Raw genomic sequence first — 20,853 nt, 5'->3', positions numbered from 1 at the left:
CATGGGTTGCAAAAGGTGGTATATGACTGGAAGAATTTGTAAATTGCCCTGATGTTGATTCAAAAAGGTACAAGAAAAGATAACTTTGTATCCAGCGGTCAGGACTGCTGCAAAGTACACGTTCTCTCTAAAATCCCATTTATAACCTGTAATCCTGTATTAAAACGCTGTCGTGCTCATTAAATAGACTCTGAGCTTCCCATGCTAACTGACTGAGCAGCATCAAACAAGCACACAAGAGAATTAGACAAGCCACGGGATCCAGTTTATGAGGAGACAGCGCATTTCCTGTATTCAGATGTTGTAGAACACCTCCCTCTGCTGGATAGATGCTGTTATTGCATTTCAAGACAGTCAAAGGTCTATTTGAAGTGCTTAAAGTACTTCGAGGGTACACAATTCAACTCGGCACCCCCGTTTTGTACTTTAAAAAAACTACTAATGATCTTAAGTAAGTACATACACTCATAAAAGACTTGAAAAGCGCCAGTGTAGTAGGACGGCACTCCATCATCAGTGGAAACATTTTGTGAATACTTACATTTCAAAATGAGTTAAACAGTCTTAATCTAATTCACTTATTACAAAACCCCTCCATTCAATTAGTTTTTACAGTGTCTGCAGAGAGTAATCAGTAAAGGAAAGCAAGCCGTGTCCTTTGGCTAGCAAGATATGCTTTATAAAACTCTGGATGCGCTGTGAAAAGAAGAAGGTCATAAAACTGCATTGTTAAAATGTAGAGCCCACTCTCATTAAGTTAACGGCTGTACTGCTGCTATAAATGCACTGCTGTGGAGCTGAGGTCCTTATCCTGCTAGCTGTTTAAGAAACAGGGAGGAACATGTGATCAGCGACGGTGGTTGGAGTCAGAGCAGTCAGACAGAAACTCTGGAGCTTTAGGTTATAAATGGGAGTGAAAAATACTCATGACAGAGAGAAGGCTGAAGGATGGTGACTATAGTTTTACCATTTCCATGTCCATTTAGCATGTCATCAAGGATCTAAACACAGTATGTGTTAAATATCCAGGATGGATGTCTTCTCTTTTACCAATCCATTATTCAGTGTGAAATATCCAGATGACCCTGTCATATCATAAAGGTAATCATGAATCATGTATAGTACTGTGAAGGTAATTAGGCTAATATTAAAATAATGATGATGTAAAAATAATCTTACTATGATGATTGTAGCATATGTATGTATATGATCTGTATGTGCCTTATCTCCTCCTTAATGGTTGGGACAATCTGAATAAAACTTTGCATGAATATGCATGAGCAAAATTCAATTCAATTCCATTTTAATTCTATAACGCCACATCACAACATCAGTTGCCTCAAGGCGCTTAGCATGCATTTTCAGAATATGAGTGCACTTGCTGCCAAATGCAATGGTCAGATCTGTTTATTCGTTGAAAACTTGGAAAAATCTAGCTTGGTTGATTTAAAAAATAAACGCTTCTGACTCATCAAATTATGAGAACGGTGTGAACAGCTTTGTTAAGAATAAGTGAATCCACAAAAGATTTTTGACGCTTTAAACAGTACCACGCATTTTACACATCTAGTACTCTGATGGTTAGTTTTCTGCTGTACCTCAGTAGTTTTACTTTCTGTTGTTTTTTCCTTCTGTGAGAAAGTCAACCCCATCCTACCTATCGTCACCTGTACCAATTACTTTCCTGTTGTTTAATGAGACAACTATCTGTTTGTATCACTTCTTGTGCCATCCTGTTCTTGGATTTAGTCTCTGGTTTCCAGACCTCACCCTTTTTTCTCTTGGGTTTCTATTCCTTTACTTTTTAGACTTTGTTGTTATTGGATTTTTTTGTTCACATCAGCCATCAAACCTCACTTTTTGCTGAAATATTCTGCCTCCTGCATCTAGGTCCTCACCTCTACAAGCCCTTAAAACAAGCCCTGCAGCAGTCTGAGGCTTACAAAAAGTCTTGAGAACAAAAGTACAGGGCAAAGATTGAGGCTGGATGATGGGAATTAATAAACAAACTGCGTACAAACCAGTACTGCAGAGTGACATTGCACAGGGAACACTGGCAAGAAGCAAAGTGTAGGAAACACGTGGACAAGAACAAGACAGATGGATGACCAATATTAAGAACCGAGGACTTTAAATCTAAAACGAGACAGATGTTACAGAGACCAATGACAGCAGCGCAGCTAAATACAGGAAGTAAGACCAAACAAAAACCCTAAAACATAAAATGACTAAAAACAGACATGCGCATGGAAACATGCTACTGCAATCACATTACATTTTTTATTAACGTAAAGTGGCGCGGATATGGACGTCACTTTTATGTTTTCACTGCATAAAAGAATAAAAGTGACGAAGATGAAGCTCAAACTACTTCTAGGAGAGAAACAATGGCATTTATGGTCTTTGCTAACATCTGCACAGATAGCATGCTAACACAAAGCTAGCAAAAAAAAACCAAACAGAGTTAACAGCTGAGCGGCCCAGTAGCCAGAACCTGAACTTCAAGAGGTAATGAAGGCAGTGATGAGCATTTAGACTTTCAGCATTGTAGCCTCCATTTCTGCCTTTATACATTTTTACATTAGAAGTAGTTTCAAGTTTCTTTGTGCTCATTGGGAGAGGGGCTTATGTTGGTGTGTGGCACTGTAGGCTAATATTTACATTGTTAACTGGTAATTATGTAACAATGCGTTTCAAGTCATTTTACACAGTAACGTGAAAGTAAAGTTTAATTAATTACTTTCTCCTGTGTGTAATTAAGTAACCTACTGCATTAGCTTGAAGAAAGTAACATGTCGTTATTAATAAATTACTTTTTTCTCTCTTTTTTTTGAGTAACAACCTCAGCACTGCCCCAAACCATAACAGCATCACACAAATATCATATTGACTCAGGCTTTCTGTTTTTCTGTATAACAGTTTCTGACATTTAGCAGTTTAAACACACTAAAAAGGAGCTTAATTGTGTCATTAAGTTTTTCCTTCAGTGTGCAACACAAGTATTAACATGCTGTCCTTGCGCTCCTACATAGATGTCATTGTAACCCCCTAAAAAAGGAGTTTAAAATAGTTCTTGAAAGTTTGCAGTACAGAAAAAAATAAATAAATAAAAGCCACATTCTGACAAACCCTAACGGTAAGGGGAAAAGGCTATATTTAAATCACTATGTGAAGAAAAAGAAATTATATTTGAGGAGGGCAAATAATTAAAGGTCATCCAGTCAAATCTACAAGACATGATGCTGAGAACATTAGGAGCCGGATTGCAGATAGAGACAGGGCTGGAATGATGATTTGTTCCCTATATTTAACACCCATTTAATCTCTCTCCCTCTTACTTCCCTTTCACTCCTTCTCACTCAGTCCCCCTCCCGTCCGTACGTAACACATTACAGTCTCCATAGCCACAGCTATGTCTTTAATAGGATGAGCAAAATCATGTTAAAGGATTTAAAACCTCTGCAGTGAAACGCTGTAGCGTTGCCAAGCTCACTCTCTGTCGTTCAGCTCCTCATTTTGTCTCCCCTCAAACACTCTCCCTGCTCAGAATTACTTAGCACTGGCTCACACCGTTCACTCCCACAGACTCCAGACTAATGAGAGAGGGCCAGCAAGGACGCAGCAAAATAAAAAAAGAGAGAGCAATAGTAAGTGGTTGACTATTTGTGCCACCGTGTTTTTCACACTTTTATGTTCAGCGCAAGCCACATTAAAAGTTCAACATTTCAAAAAGAGCTCTGGTGCAAACGTCGTTTGCAGGATCTAAAAGAGTATTAAATACTGGCGAGAAAATGTTTCAGTATGAATGTTTGGAAAGGGGCGGGAAAGGGGTGAAAAAGTGTCTGGTATCGAGGAGCACGACTTGAGGCTGCTGTTGGAATCAGAAATGTGAAACACAGAGGGTACAGCCTGTCCCAGTTTTCCCATCATTGTATCCAAATTTGCCAAGGATCTTTTAAATGAGTTGAAACCCATTCGGAGTGGATTAAATAGGGAAATCACATTACAATATGTAGCTGCTGGAAGTGCTATGTGTTATAGTTAATGGCTGTTTTAACACAACACTGATGGGACATAGGACATGTGGGTCATCCAACATCCCACATCCTGCTTAGCAAAGTAGATGAGACATTTGATTAAAATGTTTTGCCTTCCTTCATTACATGGTGCTAAAATAAACCTTGCCTTTTTATAACAAAAAATTCTACAACGCACGTTTGGTCAGCAGCTGTGAGGTCTTAAATTCTTCATAAGTAACTATACTCACACTAAAATTGGTCCTGCAACATAATCAAATCTGTTAACTGTTTAAAGATAAGTCAGCTTGTGTCACTTCCAGTGTTCACCAGTCAGATGAGGATGTTTCGTAAGACTAAACAGGACGGCTAGGATTATAGTCAAACAGATGTTCAGATGGGACATCATTTGTTATTCGCAGTGGAAACCTTGACATAAAATCACCATAATTATACTGATTAAATATACCCCTCTTTTTAATGTCTTTTGCACATGAGCACAGGCATGCTGACATGTGCACTGAGCTTATTGTAAAAAAAAAAAAAGTGTTAGTGAATGAACAAAGCAGCCAGGGGAATGAGCAAAGACATGCCCTTGCTGTGTTTTTCAAGGATGCAGCAGACCTGTGATTCAGTTGCGTTTTGTGAACAGCAGGAGGTGCTGGCTGACTGCGCTTGGCTTTCCTCATCGGTCTCTAATCCCGTACCGGCTCTGTCAGGGGGAGATAGTCACGGTCTGCGAGTAAGAGCATCAAGAAGGAGAGGGAAACCGGGATCGAAAAAAGGAAGATGGGAGGATACACGGGGACCGGCAAGGCAAATGGTGCTTTAGTAAGGTGTTAAGATGAAAAGTGAGGGTATAGGTGGTGTGGGGGGGGGGGGGGAAGTGTTGTGAGTACATCCACAGATGGGTATTTGGAGTATGTGCGCTGTGCTGGATGGGTGATCCTTAAGGACACGGTTTGGTTTAGCAGAACCACTCGGTGGCTGCCTCTCCTCTCCCTGTCCTCTTTCTCTGTCTTCCCTGACTGGCTTCAGACCAACACTTCTTCTAGTGTTACAGCCTCTCCCATGCCCCCTAAGTCCACCTTCTCTCCCTTTTTCATCCCTCCCTCTCGTTCTCTGTTTTCTTCTTATCACTCTGTGAAATACTTCCTTATCGGATTCTCTCCCTGAGGCCCTTTGTCTCTTGGAGTTGCAGGTGAAATTAGAGGGTATAATTTCCTACAATCAGCAGAATCTGGTCCACAGCACCCCACCCCCTCCCCGCCTCTTCTGCCCTTCCGCCATACAACCACCCCCTTCTCACAATCCTCACCATGGCCAGGGGCAGAGGAACACCAGCAGACTCGGTGAGAAACCTCACTTCATTCTGGGGTCACTTTTATCTTCTGATCGTGGGGAAAGCACAAACCGACACAAAGGAAAAGGGGCACTAATGAGCGTATTGGTCCGGTGTGTGTGAGTGTGTGTGCTGAGGTGGAGCGAATGAAGGTTAGACTCAAACGCATGGAGGAAAGTGGAGGGAAATTAAAGACAAAGAAGAAGCAGTGACGAAGGAGAAGCAAAACATTTAATGCACAGACGTATCTTCACACATGGATGTGAACATCACACACTGAAGCAATCTGCCACACTTGAGGAGATTATGCCGCTGAGTTTCCTGGATTATTCTCTTCTGTAGCCGCCGAAACATCCACCTCCCATCCCCCACCCACACAAAATACTGCCTCTCTTCATCTTTCTGCACTGGTCTGGGGTCTAGACTCAAGCAAGGATGCCCCAGTCTTCCACTGCTTACATAAGCATGCCCCCATCCTCTCTTGTGTCCCCAAAGCTGTCCAGTGAACACATGATCCCATCACTCAAACACTGATTCCACTGCTCTGACACTGCTCAGCCTGCAGGAGAGCCTGTCTGCAGTCAATTAGCTTCATATAGCATCTCAGCCATTTGACACTGTCTTAGATGCCGAACAACCTGCTTTCGTTAACTATGAACAATGCAATTCCACAGGAATGTTTTTCCCTCCAGCTAATCGTGTTCCTTTCTCTAGTTTTACAGAACAAAGCTTTTTTTTTTACCCCCTTTGTACTGTATGTTGTGGTGCACTTCACCATGCAATGATCACTCCGCAACACTGAGAATGGACAGTAAACTGTAATTATCTGGGGAACAGCTTGCGTATAAAGGTGTTTTTCACCTCAGAACTTAGTGTATCCTTTCCCCAGACTAATGAAATCTATCCATCTTTCACTCTGTCCTTGATCGCATCCACTTCCAGCGGGCTGCTCTGTCTCCACCACCACTCATGATGCTTTTTCTCTTTTGCTCTTCTATGTCTGTTTGTTGCTCGTACCCATTAATCTCCATTAACACAGTAAGAGTATTAATAGTTTCAGGGAGAGGAAGGAAAATGGGAAGCTATTGGGACTTTTGGGGAAAATTACACTGGTCATTAAATGACTGATTTACAGTTTGAGCACTTCCTTACTTTGTATGCATTCGTGACTGTCCTCATTCCTGTTCCATCCTTATCTTCATGCTTGTTATTAGAATTTGTTAATGCCACTACCATTAGTATACTGTATTGATGCAAATGTTTTGCACCAGTGACTTATGTGTTTGATTGGTACAGTTCTGTTAAAGCAGTTCTAATTGACCAAAATATGGAGAATATAAGAAAAGAAGGGGCAAAAAAGCTTATAGAACAAACTACACAAAAATCTAGACCAACGTATCTGCAAGCTAATCTAATGAAATGTAATTAAATGCTGGGTATATCGATGTTAGTGCTGTTTTCTGTGTTGCCACCAAAGGAAAGCAGGAAGCTTGCAGGATTAATGTTAAGTCAGCCATTTAATCATCCTCCACATGTCTACAAAATGAATATCACAATAAAATCTAACAATTCTTCTTCTTTCCTCTAGCTAATCAAGATATCGGGGTTATAGTCTTTTTAATAATCAACCCTATCAAAGTTTTAAATGATTTGTTGCCCATCAAAGTCATCTCCCATTGTGGTGGCAAAACCCACAAGGTTGCCCTGTAGAGAGTCCAACAAGGACATACAAGAGAAATTCAGGTTACAAGTGTTGTCTATGTCAGCACAACTTTCATTGTGAAGCTATTTTTCAATCGTGACTTAAGGTCTAGAAAGGACGGGCGACTAATTGTTATACAGTGTTGAAATATTTTCTAAGTAGTTGCAACGTGGCAAAACTTGTCAGGGCAGATGGCTGCGCCTCTCTGCTAGAGGTTTCTTCCTGGTTTCTTCCTGTAAAAATTGAGTTTTTCCTTCCCGCTGTTGCCAAAGTGCTTGCTCACAGAAGGTCATATGATTGCTGAGGTTTTCTCTGTTGTATTAATGTAGGGTCTACCTTACAATATAAAGCGTCTCGGGGCAACTGTTGCTGTGATTTGGCGCTGTATAAATAAATTTAATGTGTGTAGTCTAATATAATGGCACCTGTTACCTTAGTAACCATAAACAAGATTTGTGCAAATTAGGCAACAGTCAAATAAAAAATGATATGATAAAAACTAGTAAAAATGGTAACTCTTTGCAGGGCATTTTGGAAATATGCTGGAGCTCTCCATTCTTTCCAGGGCTTATGTTGAACAGCACTTGTTCGGCTTTAGTAACTAGCTGAAACATTTTTTTTGGCACTGACTTTACTTGATTAATTAGTATTCCCTTTGACATTTTTTTCTCAGTTTCGAAAAGGAACACTTGGATGCAACAAAATTGGCCGTGGCTCAAAACCTTTGAAGTAAAACTGCCTGGGTGAAGTCGACTATTGTAAACTGGATTAAGAGTCAAGGGGGTAATAAGTAATCAGTTTTTCATTCTTCAACAACTTCTGGTCTCCTGCTCTTCTCAGACATCCCCTCTCCTTCTCCCTGCTTGCGTCATGTCTTTTACTCTGTCCTACTATTTGTTCAGCTCCAGCAGGAGACTACAGCAGTCTGTGGTGCAACATTTTTTCTCATTACTTTGTGAACTGAAGTGCACGACCAGAAACAGATTAATTCAGATAAACTTGGTGAGCTCCGCATCAGTTTTAGTTCATATAAAGATTTGCACCGTGACAGCTGCTATGGCACGATGATAAACGAAGAGGTGAGTCTCAAACGTTCATTAGCTCCTAATTAGTAGAATTGCTGTCTGAAAGATTACTACAACCCACAGACGCAGAAAAATGACACACACACAGATGATGACGCAAAGAAACACTTTGACGAGATGGAAAAAGAAAAAAGCAGACTGCTAGGGGAGTGTGACAAATGATGCCTTAAGCCATGACGCACTAGATGGGCTGCAGTCCGAAAAACAATCAGAGAAAAAGGCCTCTCCCTCTTTCCACTCGCTATCCAGTAAGAGTAGCATACTTCTAAATGTGAATTTAGTCAGCGATACTCAGAAGAAGTAACTGAAGGCACATATGGGAGCAGAAATTTAACGAGCATTGCCATTGCATCAGCCAGTGTAAGAACAAGAGCACTGTATGTTTATGGTGTGAATCCACTGCTAGTTTTAACCGACGCTGAACTTGCTGTCTTTAGGTCTGTAAAGTCCACTGTACGGTCTTCAGTGTGATGCATTTTATGGGTCCTCTCTCCAGTAAACTTGTGTCTTAAAATTCATCTCCGTTTAAAATCCTTATTGCCAAAAGCTTAGGCTGTCTGCTTTAAAGGCAGATACAGTGGCCTATTAAACCCCCACATTACCAGGATGTAAATTTTTACTACTCAATTTTTAAAGCAAGAGCTACAACATGTGCTGTCCTCAAATAACAGCATCTGTTCGGCACACGGAAGTGACAACGTTTTAACATATTCGTCTTGGCTTTCCAAGGCTTATTGTGCCAAGCTCCTCGTGTGCCGCAGCACCTCAAGTTAGAATAATAATCGGTGAGTAGAAATCTCCGAGGAAAATGAAAGCTATTACTCATTATCATATGAACAGATATGTCAGTCCATTTTTCGGAGTCAGTATTAGCATTATCAATCACAGTCAAGTAGCGAGATGGCATGTGGAGTTTGCAGGACTAAAAAGTTTCATGGTAGCTGTTTTTAGCCTTAAAGCAACATACAGTAAGAAGGTTTCTCTTCCAGTGTCTATGGTGGTGGCAGACATAAATCTATGTTGCTCTGTTGTTTGTTAATTGCCCCTTGGGGATAAAATTCTGATTCTGATAACACATGCTCTTCTGAGACTCCAGAAAGTAAATACAAAACAACATAGCTCCTGCGATCACTCGGGGATGCAAAGCCTTCCATGACTGTAAAGTGGCATGGCATCATGGAGAGGCTCATCCACACTTGTGTGTGTAGTGACGAAAAGAAGAATTTTGCAGATGTAAGCAGCAGAAATCAGCTTCCTCCTGAGGGTGCTGGACTCACTCTCAGAGCCAGGGTCACTCGCTTAGTCATATGGGAGGGGCTTATAGTAGAGAAGCTACTCCTGTGTATTAAAACGAGTCAGTCGAGTTGTTTGGGCATCTGAGTAAGATGCTTGCTAGCTCAGGCTTTTCAGGCAAATGCAATGGAGATAACATGACAGGGTAGACCCAGGACACGCTGGAAGGTTGCGACTCTCAACTGGCTTCAACTGCTGTCCATCTTTCTCAGTCATTGGTCAGTCATGAGTCAAGGTCATGGTGGTCCAAGGAGCTTAGAAATAAAGCAACTGGACTTCTTTAAGTTTCTTGAAGATGTTTCAACTCTAATCCAATAAGCTTCTTCATTTATAAAACCAAAAGGTGGAGAGTCTGAGGTATTTAATCCTTAGTGGTTGTCCCTTACCAGGGTCATTGACCCACTATTGATCTTTATTTGATATACCTTTATTAGTCCCACAAGGGGAAATTTCATGAGGCTGCCGACCTATTGCACGCAATGGCGGCGCCATCTTACCCTCCGACCATACATACATTACACAAAACATCACATGGGGAAGACAGGTCAGAGAGGTATAACAATGGAAAAATGCACCACATGAGGAAAGATAAGGAGAAAAAAATAACTCCCCCCAGACTGAGCTCCAACAGGGAGATCAGTTTGAGAACAGAAAAAAACACCTCTGCACATAGCACATGAAAAAATTCTTAACACACCAAAGAAACACATGACAAGCAACAGGGGTGAGTAAAGGGTGAGAGACAGCCGATTTAGACAGTACATCCGGGCCTGCAGCCTGTGTGCTGGTCTCCTTGATCCACCGTCAGCATCGGAAGGGAATAAGCGTCGAAGGCGTTTGGAAAGGGAGGGGGGATGAGTGTGTGCATATCAGTGTATATGTATGTGTGTGCGTGTCCAGAGTTCAGCTGAGACAGTGTCCTTCGCCCTGCTAGGCTAAGTAAACAGTCTTCCAGCCAACCCAGGTGGCCTTGCATGGAATGGGAAGGACAGTCTAAACACAGTCGTTATCAGGATGTTTTTGTTCGGCTCCAGCCTTGAGACCGCAGCTGGCGCCGAGAGGGTATCCGCATGAAGTGATGGTGCTTTTTACTTTAGTGCGAACAGCTCATATGAATTTCAAAGCAGTTCTACTGTCCAACACTGGTCTCTCAATCTCCCGTTGGAGAGCCGCGAGCTTCGCCATACTTGCGTTCTGTGATGTTGTCATTCTTGTGCTCAAGGAGCTGATTTCTGAGAACTCACGGCAGTGTGCCTCCCCGAGATGTCATCCAATTTGCGCCCAGAGATGTTATTCCGAGCTAGCCCTTCCGAGATGTAATCCAGTCTGCAGTCAGAGATCTTATTCTGAGTATTCACAGCAGCCGTAGCCTTTCCAAGATCTTATCCGTGCTGCACTCAATGAGCCCATTTTGAGAACCTCACGCCTCTTCCCATCGTTTCAATCCCAGCGGGCAATCTTGTGGGGGTTTGAACAGCCGGTTCCGCTTTCTTAATTCTTCGATAAGTCAGGGCCAAGCCAGCTCCGATCAGCCAGAACCCTGTTACCATGGTTCAGAATAGGTAGATATCTTCAGCACTCAGGCTCACCCAAGCCCAAACTTCTCGTTGAGAAAGGGGTGTCAATTGCATATAGGGACCAGTTGATCCAATCCATAATTCCTCTTTTAGGTTTTAGAGAACAGACTGTGAGAGAATGTTCCAGGGAAAAGTAATACAAAAAACACGAGACTAGACAAGGACATAAGAGGCTAAGCAGGGAAGCTAAGGGAGAGGAGGAGGAGAGGAGAAAAGTGCGACCGCCTTCGTCAAGAGCAAGAGCAAGAAGATCATGTGCCCAAGGTGTGAAAAAAGGCGTCGGGTGACATCATTGTGAGACCTTGCTTCACCCTATCAAGTGAACCACTGAGATCACCTGACCCAAAATGTGAGTGGGGGCTGAGGTGGCTGGGAAGGGATCTTAAAACTTCATTGTAGGTGGAAGACAGTCGGTGTCGTAACCCAGCCTCTCTGTTCAATGATGGTTGTTCACAGTGGACGTAGATGGCCTCCATCTGTCTTCTCTGTCCAAAATATGAAGAATTGGCATCCTCAAAAGTGTGACCTTTATCCTATAGATGCAAATGTACAGCTGAGTCTGTTGCTGTCGAGTTATTTTTTGCTAAACCCATGATTCATGTGGCTAACAGTACATCCACACAGCATTTCAGCTATGTTTAGTGCAAGTCTGACACTTGCATTTTAGTCTAGGTAAACCCACCCAGGTAAAGAGTTGATTTTTCACTTGCAATATAAACTCTTAAACTCAGCTCATTTTTACCATCTATGATAACGTCACTAATAGGTTTCTTACTACTTTCCAGATTCCTCCCACTTCACAGTATTGTCAAGTAAATTTTCTTAATACAGCCAAGTCTTACATTTCTTTAGTGTGGACATTGCTCAGCTGGTTGACACAGAGATAAATAAACATGGTGGATTTAAGTGTCAGTGAGAGTCAGTCAGGAGATTTACATCCACACATCAGTCTCATCTGATAAGCTGACATAAATATCCAGTACACTCATCACCCACTTGTGCCAGTGTGAGAGAGTAACATGTTTGGAGAATACTGCTGTGTGTCTAATAGCGTGAGTGAAAGGTATCATGTTAATATTTTAAACACAGGCAGTGTCAGCGCTGTTGAGAGACAGGCTTAATTTTGTGACAGATGAGGGGTTAGGGGTAAACAAGGCTTTGGCTGTCCTCCATGGGAACTGAGAGGACAGAGTTGGTGGATTAAACCTCAGTTTTGGCCGAGAAGCATCTTGCCTGTGGCGGCATGTATGCAAATCCTTGAGCTGATTACCGAAGGCATGTGCATCAGGCACAATATGCTGGTTCACTGTGCAATCTCAGCAATGAAATTTCACATTTTAGCTCAGAAATACATGTATAATGTCTGATTAATCCAACAGGATTGGAGAGAAAATTCAGTTGTTGCCACAAAAGCGCGTTTTCCATCGGCAGGTTAAAGCACAGGTGTTAATTAGTCTGCATTTGAAACCGTTTGGAACACAACAGTGGGTCACTGACTTGCTCTGTTGCCTCGCAGCAAGCTGTTTCCTCAGAGGTGAGAATGTGACTGTGATGGTGTTAATCTGTTTTAGTCTTGTGATGGACAGGCATCCAGCCCAGGGCATGCTAGGATAAGCTGTTGCCCTCTGTGAGGTAAAGGTAAGGTAGGGTTTCAAAATTTTACAACGCAGCACTATAACTGATTTATCCAATTTTTTTTTTTTTAAAGGACCAGAATTGCACAAGTGGAAGTGGCACAAGCCTCCTATGAATTTATACATGTACAGTTGAGTTCAAATCATGCCCTGGCGTGTACCTCACTGCTTCTAAAGCTGGATTTAAATTTGGTTCATGTGAGATAAACAGCAGGCTCTGACCCCTTAAATTAAACTTATCAAGACTACTCCTGTGCAGTGCCCATTTCTGAACACAGCACATAGAGTAGAGCACATGAGGTCAGGCTGCTGAGAGTGCATTTTAAACTAAATAAAGTTGGCATGTATGATCAAAAATACTTATCAAACCCAGCAAAATTAGGCGCCACATAAAAAACCCTTACCTTATATGATGAATATATGCCCTTCCTCAAATTTGTTACTGGGCATTCAAAAAGAAATATCCATAAAAAACAATAGATGTTTTCTTTGACTTTTAAGCGTCCTCTTGTGTGTTAGTTAATTGTGCTACACAGGTGGGGCAGTGCTTGTTCACTGGCTTGCTTGGTGCAGCAAATAAAAAAAATGTTTTTCCCCGGTCTCTATGTGTGTGTGACGGTGCATGTGTGCTTGTCTTCATATCACAGCAGGTGATTAATTATCATATGCCGGAGGATTTCCATTAGAACTGTCATGCTTTTTGCGCGTCTTGGTGTTAGATGTTAGATTTTCAGTTTTTCAAAGCCCAGTGGCAAAATTCATGGGGACGGATGATGGTAAAGAAGGGATAGATCCTATCTAGAACAGCTACTATCAAATAAGTAATTTGCTGTTAACTTACAAAAGTTGTAAAAGCCCATAGAAAGTGAAATACAGAAATCTACACCTCATTATTTATGGTCACTCTTGGCATGACCATGTCCTGCATCAGCCTTTTTTTTTTTTTTTAAACAAATATAAGATCCCATGGCGTTGCCTCTGGCTGGGGCATATGTGGGGCATGACTTGTGCTAAGTTGATAATAACAAAGATCTGCATGGTCTGCTCACAATAGCGCAAGCAAGCCCCCAGCAAGAGACTTGACTGCAATATCCATTAATCCACTGCAGTTTCCCACTGGTTCAAAGGCTGTCTTGCAGCGGAGCTCTACAACATCAAAGAGAGCTCTCTTATGAAGGGTAGCAGTAAAATGTGAAACTCAGCTATCTACCAAGCTGCAGAAGATTGTTTGGAATCCACCAAGAGATGCAATTACAGCTGGTTTTGATTGAAATGACCTCTGCATGCAAAGGGTGAAGATGCTTTCGTTCTGCTCATAGCCCTCTAATGATGTCAGCAGTAATTTCAGCATTAATTTAACGGTACAACTGCCTCTCATTGAATATGACATACGGTTGGTGATTAGGTCATCGACATTGTACTCTGTACATAGTTTAACATTAATGATGAAGAAAAAAAAGATAAATAAAAAAAATAGTCCTACCTAAACAGTCGGATTTTGGTTACAAATATAATTTTTTTATGAATCAAATTATTATTATTTTTTATTTCCAACATTAATAAAAAGATCAATGACATGCCGTATTGATCTTTGGTAGAAGATCTAGAATTCGTGACTTTTCATATGTTGCGCTCTAAAAGTAGTTATAAAACTTACATTTTCTGAATTGTTGGGGAAATCTCTAAGAGTTCAGATGAGTGATGTCATCAGTAAGCGCAGAAAAAAAAGGAAAAAAACAGTGTCTGAGACGTGAGAGCAATGTTTTGCTGATGATACGCTATGCTGCCTGTAAACTCCAAACCTGAACTGAGGAGAATAAAGTTGCAAAAAGGAGAATGGAGTCGTGTCTCTCTGAGGGTGCAACACATACGTTTTTAGATTTTTTTTTTAAATACCTAGCCACAATTAAAATTCCACTAATATTGTTTTTTTTTTATAAACAATACTCATGTTTGGTGATGTCACTTGATATATATTTTTTCAGACACACGTAGCATAAACAGCTTTTCCTAACATTTGTTAGTGAAGTCATTTATCAACTCACTTTGGCTGCGTTCACACTGCAGGCAAAAGCGCATCAAATCTGACTTTTCTGACCCTATGCGACTCATATCCGATCATGGTATGACAGTTTGAACAGCACAAATCTGATATTTTCAAATCTGATCTGGGTCACTTTCGTATGTGGTACTGAATCCGATACATATCTGATGTTTTAGAAAGCAACTGCTGTTTGAATGGTCATCTCGCATTAAATCCATCTTTTACATCACTGACACAAGACAGACGGCAATTATCAGCGCCGGAGAAGCGCCCGAGAAGACACAACGCTTCCTGGCCATCCCGTGTAGATGTTAGTGAAACTGCTGGGAAGACAACGTTGAAGAAATGTGAACATTTTATTTGTACTGTATAATCTGCAGATTCTGACAAAACCTGCAACTATCCTTTGAAGCACCGCTCATCTCCAAAACAGCAATAAGGATAATTATTAGGCCATATGTAAATAGCAAAATAAGTTCATAACTTAAAGAAAAATTGGTAAACGTAAAGTCCGAAACAAGTCTTTATATTAAGGGCCATCAGTCAAACAATACTGTTTGGTCTGGGTCTAAACAGAGCGCGTTGTGTGTGATGTCTTCTTTTGCTCGTGCGGGCCGCTTTGAGGGCCGCGAATGGTTCACACTAGAGCGCGTTTGCTGTCACATTTTATTTGTAGTGTGAACAACCAGACAAAAAAAATCGGATTTGATCAAAAAATCGAAACTGAGCATTAAGACCTGCAGTGTGAACGTAGCCTTACTGTAGATTATCTGGTTGTTGGGTTGTGTACCAAAGTCATCAACAGTGAACTTGCAGTGTGCCCTCTGGTGGACAAGCTATGTAGCGTCAGTATTCAGGTTTGAAGGGTGTTTTTCCTTTACTTTTGTTATTTCATTGATCTTTCATTATAAAAGCTCACACTGATAAATCGGCAAATAGCCAATATTGGCCGATAATACTAATCAAATTTAAAGCACAGCTGTTATCTCTAACAATATGATTGTTATAAAATAGCAAGACCATCTGCAGACACTTTTCTGTAAGAAAAACGTTAACTATTTCAGCTGGTCTGTCTGACATCCCTCACACTCAGCACATTGAGAATCATGCTGTAGTTGGTGTTTGTGTGAGCTTAAGCTTGGTGATAGGACACTGTGAAAATGCTATGCTTTTTTTTTTTAACAGAGAGCAGTTTATAATTTGTTCTAATGACTCAACACAGCTGGAATTGTGTGCATTTAAGCCATAAATGTTCTCCACCTGTGAGTCATGCAGGCTCTTTCCACATCAGTGTTCTCCCCAATGATCCATACTCATATACCTTAAGAGAAATCTATCTGCAGTGTTTACTTTAAATAGCTTACATATCTTGCAATACATTATGTGGAGCATATGTTGCTGTCTTACTTTAATGCCTATTTGGCTATTGAGCAGAAATTAATTGATGTCTCAAACTTGAAACTGAACAAACATCATGATTCAATAATGATTTGTTTTATTCTCTACATTCAACTAATCTCTATCTCGAATCATTATCCTAAAAAAATATGCAGTTTATGCTGACACCTGATAAATGTGGTGCTGTCAGTCTAATTTAGTACAGTTCATACTATCCATTTTTTAGATCATTCTTGTCTCTTTAACGATCAGACACAATCATTTTCCTCTTAGTTTTATCTCTTTCTATCATTGCAATGCCCTTAAACTGTTATCTGTACATCTGTAAAGGTCATGCTTGTTTCATGGATGTTTTTGACATTTCAAGCATTTTACAGCTTGGTTACTATATATATATATATATATATATATATATATATATATATATATATATAAAAGCTTTTTGTACTGTGTTTGCTAAATATGGAATATAAATTGCTTTAACTTTGAAGATAGATGACGCTTGATAAAACGAAATAAAGTACTAACTTATTGAGAGATAGGGTACAGATAAGTGGGGAAAGTGACAAAACACTGCTTACCTCCCCCACCTACATTACCACGCTGAGGTAGCTTTTAGCTGTTCTCATCTGCTGCAATAAAGTTACTCACTGGTGAGCAGATAAGTCTAGCTGTGCTGGACAGCCTCCAGGTGTAAACGTGTGCAACTGCATGAGTGTGAGCGTTGTTGCTCTAAGAGATATGCAGGTATATAAAAGATTAAAAACTTAATAAGACATCTACTTTATGCCTCCACCTTGCATCGCTTTTCTCCACTCCACCCAAGGAATATCAAAAGTAGCACAAGAAATAATTACATCAGAATGGAAGGCTTTAAGTGGATTTGTTTGATGGCTGCTGTGACCACCGGATAAGTGTGACAGATGAGGCACACAGAGGCTGGAAATAAACTGTATCGTGACTCTAAACAGAAAGCTATACACCTTGGACAGAGATCAGGGTTGGAAAAGGAAACTCAGAGCAAGATTACACTGAAAAAGGCTGTGGCATGGTTAAGATAATGTATTAAAATAGGGTTCAGTGAAATAGCTCTTGTTGAAGGAAAATCTAACTTAGTTGGTGTCCGGGATTTTGTAAAGCTTTTCCTTTCTGTAATTTTAGCTTCTCAGAAGTTAAAATACTTACCTTCTTTCGCATATGGCATCGCATTTCATCATGTTACTGTCACAATTGATTCAGACATCCCAAGCCTTATAGAGCCATTGCAAAAAACATTTTCCCTGTGATTCTGTAGCAGGAGCTGAGAAAAAAAATCACAAAGCGGAAAAAGCTAAGAATAGGGTTTTCGGAACTTCAGCAATGAGTGATACTGGTGCAATAATGGATGTGTAATGTTTTCCACTGTGTTTGAGCATATTAATACCGCATCTTTAGGGCCATTTGTGCAAGTGCAAAAAAGCTCACACTGACATTAATACTTTCATTAATACTTTCAGGTTTACTAAGATGTGTGGAACTAATGTTAAGCCCAAAACCAGTGCATCTGTATTTGTAGGAATAAATACACAAAATGTAGGGAGGGGCATTTTTAAATGAAACATAAAAACTGATTTACTTAAGTTTACTGTGTACTTCAAATTTCACTATTAATTAAAGCCCCTAAAATGTGTGACTTTTGCAACACTCCCAATGGCAACAAGAACAAGTAGTTGTTCTCGTTGCCATTGGGAGTGTTAAAATATGTGGAAGGTCAATGCAAGACATTATCAGAGCAGCTCCTAAGTGGAACAAGGAGCTGCTCAAAGGTCTGAATACAGGGCTTGATCTGTGGCTTTGTTTTACAAAAACATCAGGTGTTTAGTCCTCAATAGTGGTATTTTTTGTAACAAAGTAGAACTTAACAAGTACCAAAGGGAAAATATAAGATGCATACTTATTAAGATAAGATAAGATAACCTTTATTAGTCCCACACGTGGGAAATTTGTTTTGTCACAGCAGGAAGTGGACAGTGCAAAAGTTATGTAGCAAAAATTAGAATATAATAAGAATAAATACCATATACAGTAGAATAAAATAGAATAAAATATACAATAGGATAAAAATAGAATACAAATTCTATATACAACTGAGTAAAAATACAACGATGCCAGAAAAGAGTATTGCACTTAGTGTTATTGCACATGTGTGGATATGTGTGTTTGATCAGTTGGAGTCTTTGTTGTACAGTCTGACAGCACTGGGGAGGAAAGACCTGCAGAATCTTTCACCGTGGGTGCCGCAGCCTGCCACTGAATGAGCTGCTCAGTGCTGTCAGAGTTTCCTGCATGGGGTGGGAGATGTTGTCCAACAGGGATGACAGCTTAGCCACCATTCTCCTGTCACTCACCACCTCCACTGGGTCCAGAGGGCATCCTAGAACAGAGCTGGTCCTTCTGATCAGCCTGTTCAGTCTCTTCCTGTCACCAGCAGAGATGCTGCCACCCCAGCAGACCACACCGTAAAAGATGGCTGAGGCCACCACAGAGTCATAGGTCTTCAAGAGTGGGCCCTCCACTCCAAACGACCTGAGTCTCCGCAGCAGGTACAGCCTGCTCTGCCCTTTCCTGTAGAGGGCGTCTGAATTATGAGTCCAGTCCAGTTTGTTGTTCAGATGAACACCAAGGTACCTGTAGCTGTCCACAGCCTCAATGTCCATACCTTGGATGTTCAGTGGTTGCAGTGGAGGATGTTTGTGCCAGCGGAAGTCTACCACCAGCTCCTTGGTTTTACTGGTGTTGATCTGGAGGTAGTTCAGCTGGCACCAGTGCACAAAGTCTTGGGTCAGTCCTCTGTACTCCTTGTCGTCCCCATCAGTGATGAGGCCGACTATTGCAGAGTCATCAGAGAACTTCTGCAGGAAGCACTGGGTGGAGTTGTGGGAGAAGTCTGCAGTGTAGATGGTGAAGAGGAACCGAGCCAGAACCGTTCCCTGTGGGGCCCCCGTACTGCAGATGACCCTGTCCGACACACAGCCCTGAGTTCTCACATACTGTGGTCGGTCGGTGAGGTAGTCCAAAATCCAGGTAGTGCGGTGATGGTCCACTCCTGAGTTCTCCAGCTTGTCCTTGACCGTGGGAAGAATGGTGTTGAAGGCACTGGAGAAATCAAAGAACATGAGTTGAGATGTCAGAGATGTCAGATGTCAGCCTGTAGCTGTTGAGATCCTTGGGGCGTGAAGTCTTTGGCACTGGTACAACACAGGAGGTTTTCCAGAGCTGTGGGACTCTCCCCAGCCTCAGGCTCAGGTTGAAGAGGTGCTCCATCACTCCACACAGTTTGTCTGTGCAGGACCTGACGACCCTTGAGCTGATGCCATCTGGACCCGCTGTCTTCTTGGCTTTAATCCTCCTCAGTTCCCTCCTAACCTGGGTGGTTGAGAGAGACAGGCTGGAGCCTTGTGTTGAGTGTGTATTGGATGCTGTTGTTGGGGGTGGGGAGGAGTGAGCAGGGTGAGTAGAGGAGGTGTGAAGTGTCTGAGGTGTCAGAGGTGGAACAGCAGCCGGTGTTGAAGACTGCCTCATGGATGAATCAAATCTGTTGAAGAAATGTTTCTGTTCATTTGCCCACCTCACATCCCTCCCAGGCAGAGAGTTCTGATGTTTGTGGCCTGAGATGGTTCTGAGGCCTCTCCAGACTTTCCAACGTTGTTTTGCTGAAGCTGGTTCTCCATCTTCTGCCTGTAGCTGTCCTTCCCATTCCTTATCAGTCCCCTCAGCTCTCTCTGCACCCTTTTCAACTCCTCTTTGTCTTTGGATTTGAAGGCCCTCCTCTTCTGCTTGAGGACAGCTTTAATTTCTGGGGTAATCCAAGGTTTGTTGTTGGAGAAACACTGCACAGTCCTGGTAGGTACGATGTTATCCACACAGAAATGAATATAGTCAGTAATGCATGTAGTAAGGCTGTCGATGTCCTCTCCATGGTCATCACAGATCACCTCCCACACAGTCAACTCAAAACAATCCTTAAGAGCCTCCTCGCTCTCCTCCGACCATTTCTGTACTGTGCGGGTGGCTGGTGGCTCCCTGCACACTAAGGGCTCATACACAGGGACAAGGCGCACCAGGTTGTGGTCAGATCTGCCCAGGGGAGGGAGAGGTGATGAACTGTATGCCTCTTCAGCATTGGCATACAGTAAGTCCAGTGTTCTATTGTCTCTGGTTGGGCATTCCACTTGGATGTATTACAAGTTATTTTTATAGTGAGAAGAGATTAGTCAATAATGAAAATGGCAGCGGGCACAGAATACTTCGTGTGTCTTTACTTAGCAGCAAGCACATACAGAGCTCTACAACATCAAAAATCATCTTCATGTTTTTTGAATTTCTCTGTTACCAGATCTATTGCATAAAATATTTTCAAAATACACATTATTTTGAATTTTATCTCAAAATACGTCATCTGCTGAATGTCAGTCAGAACAAGAAGCACTCTGAGAGCAGAAGGCTAAACTCACTTTTAGAAGTTGGTTGTTTAAGTAGTAGTTAAGTAGTTTGTTGTTTGTATTTTTTTTTGCCTGTCCCGTTTGGCTCTTTTGCCATCAGAATTATTGTCTAAAGGCAAAGAAAGATGCCCAACGGATTTACTTTACCAAATTGACCATCCCAGCCTTGCCGTAATGGTCCATTTGATTCACCTTTTATTGTTTATTTTATTTTCACTTGCTGAATACGGGACAGACTTGACTGAGGGAAAGAAGGGGAGAAAGAAAGAGGGAAAGAGAAA

The sequence above is a fragment of the Simochromis diagramma genome, unplaced genomic scaffold (assembly GCF_900408965.1).
Source record: "Simochromis diagramma unplaced genomic scaffold, fSimDia1.1 OVJJ01000676.1, whole genome shotgun sequence".
Taxonomy (NCBI): domain Eukaryota; kingdom Metazoa; phylum Chordata; class Actinopteri; order Cichliformes; family Cichlidae; genus Simochromis; species Simochromis diagramma.
This window is presented reverse-complemented; position numbering follows the sequence as displayed.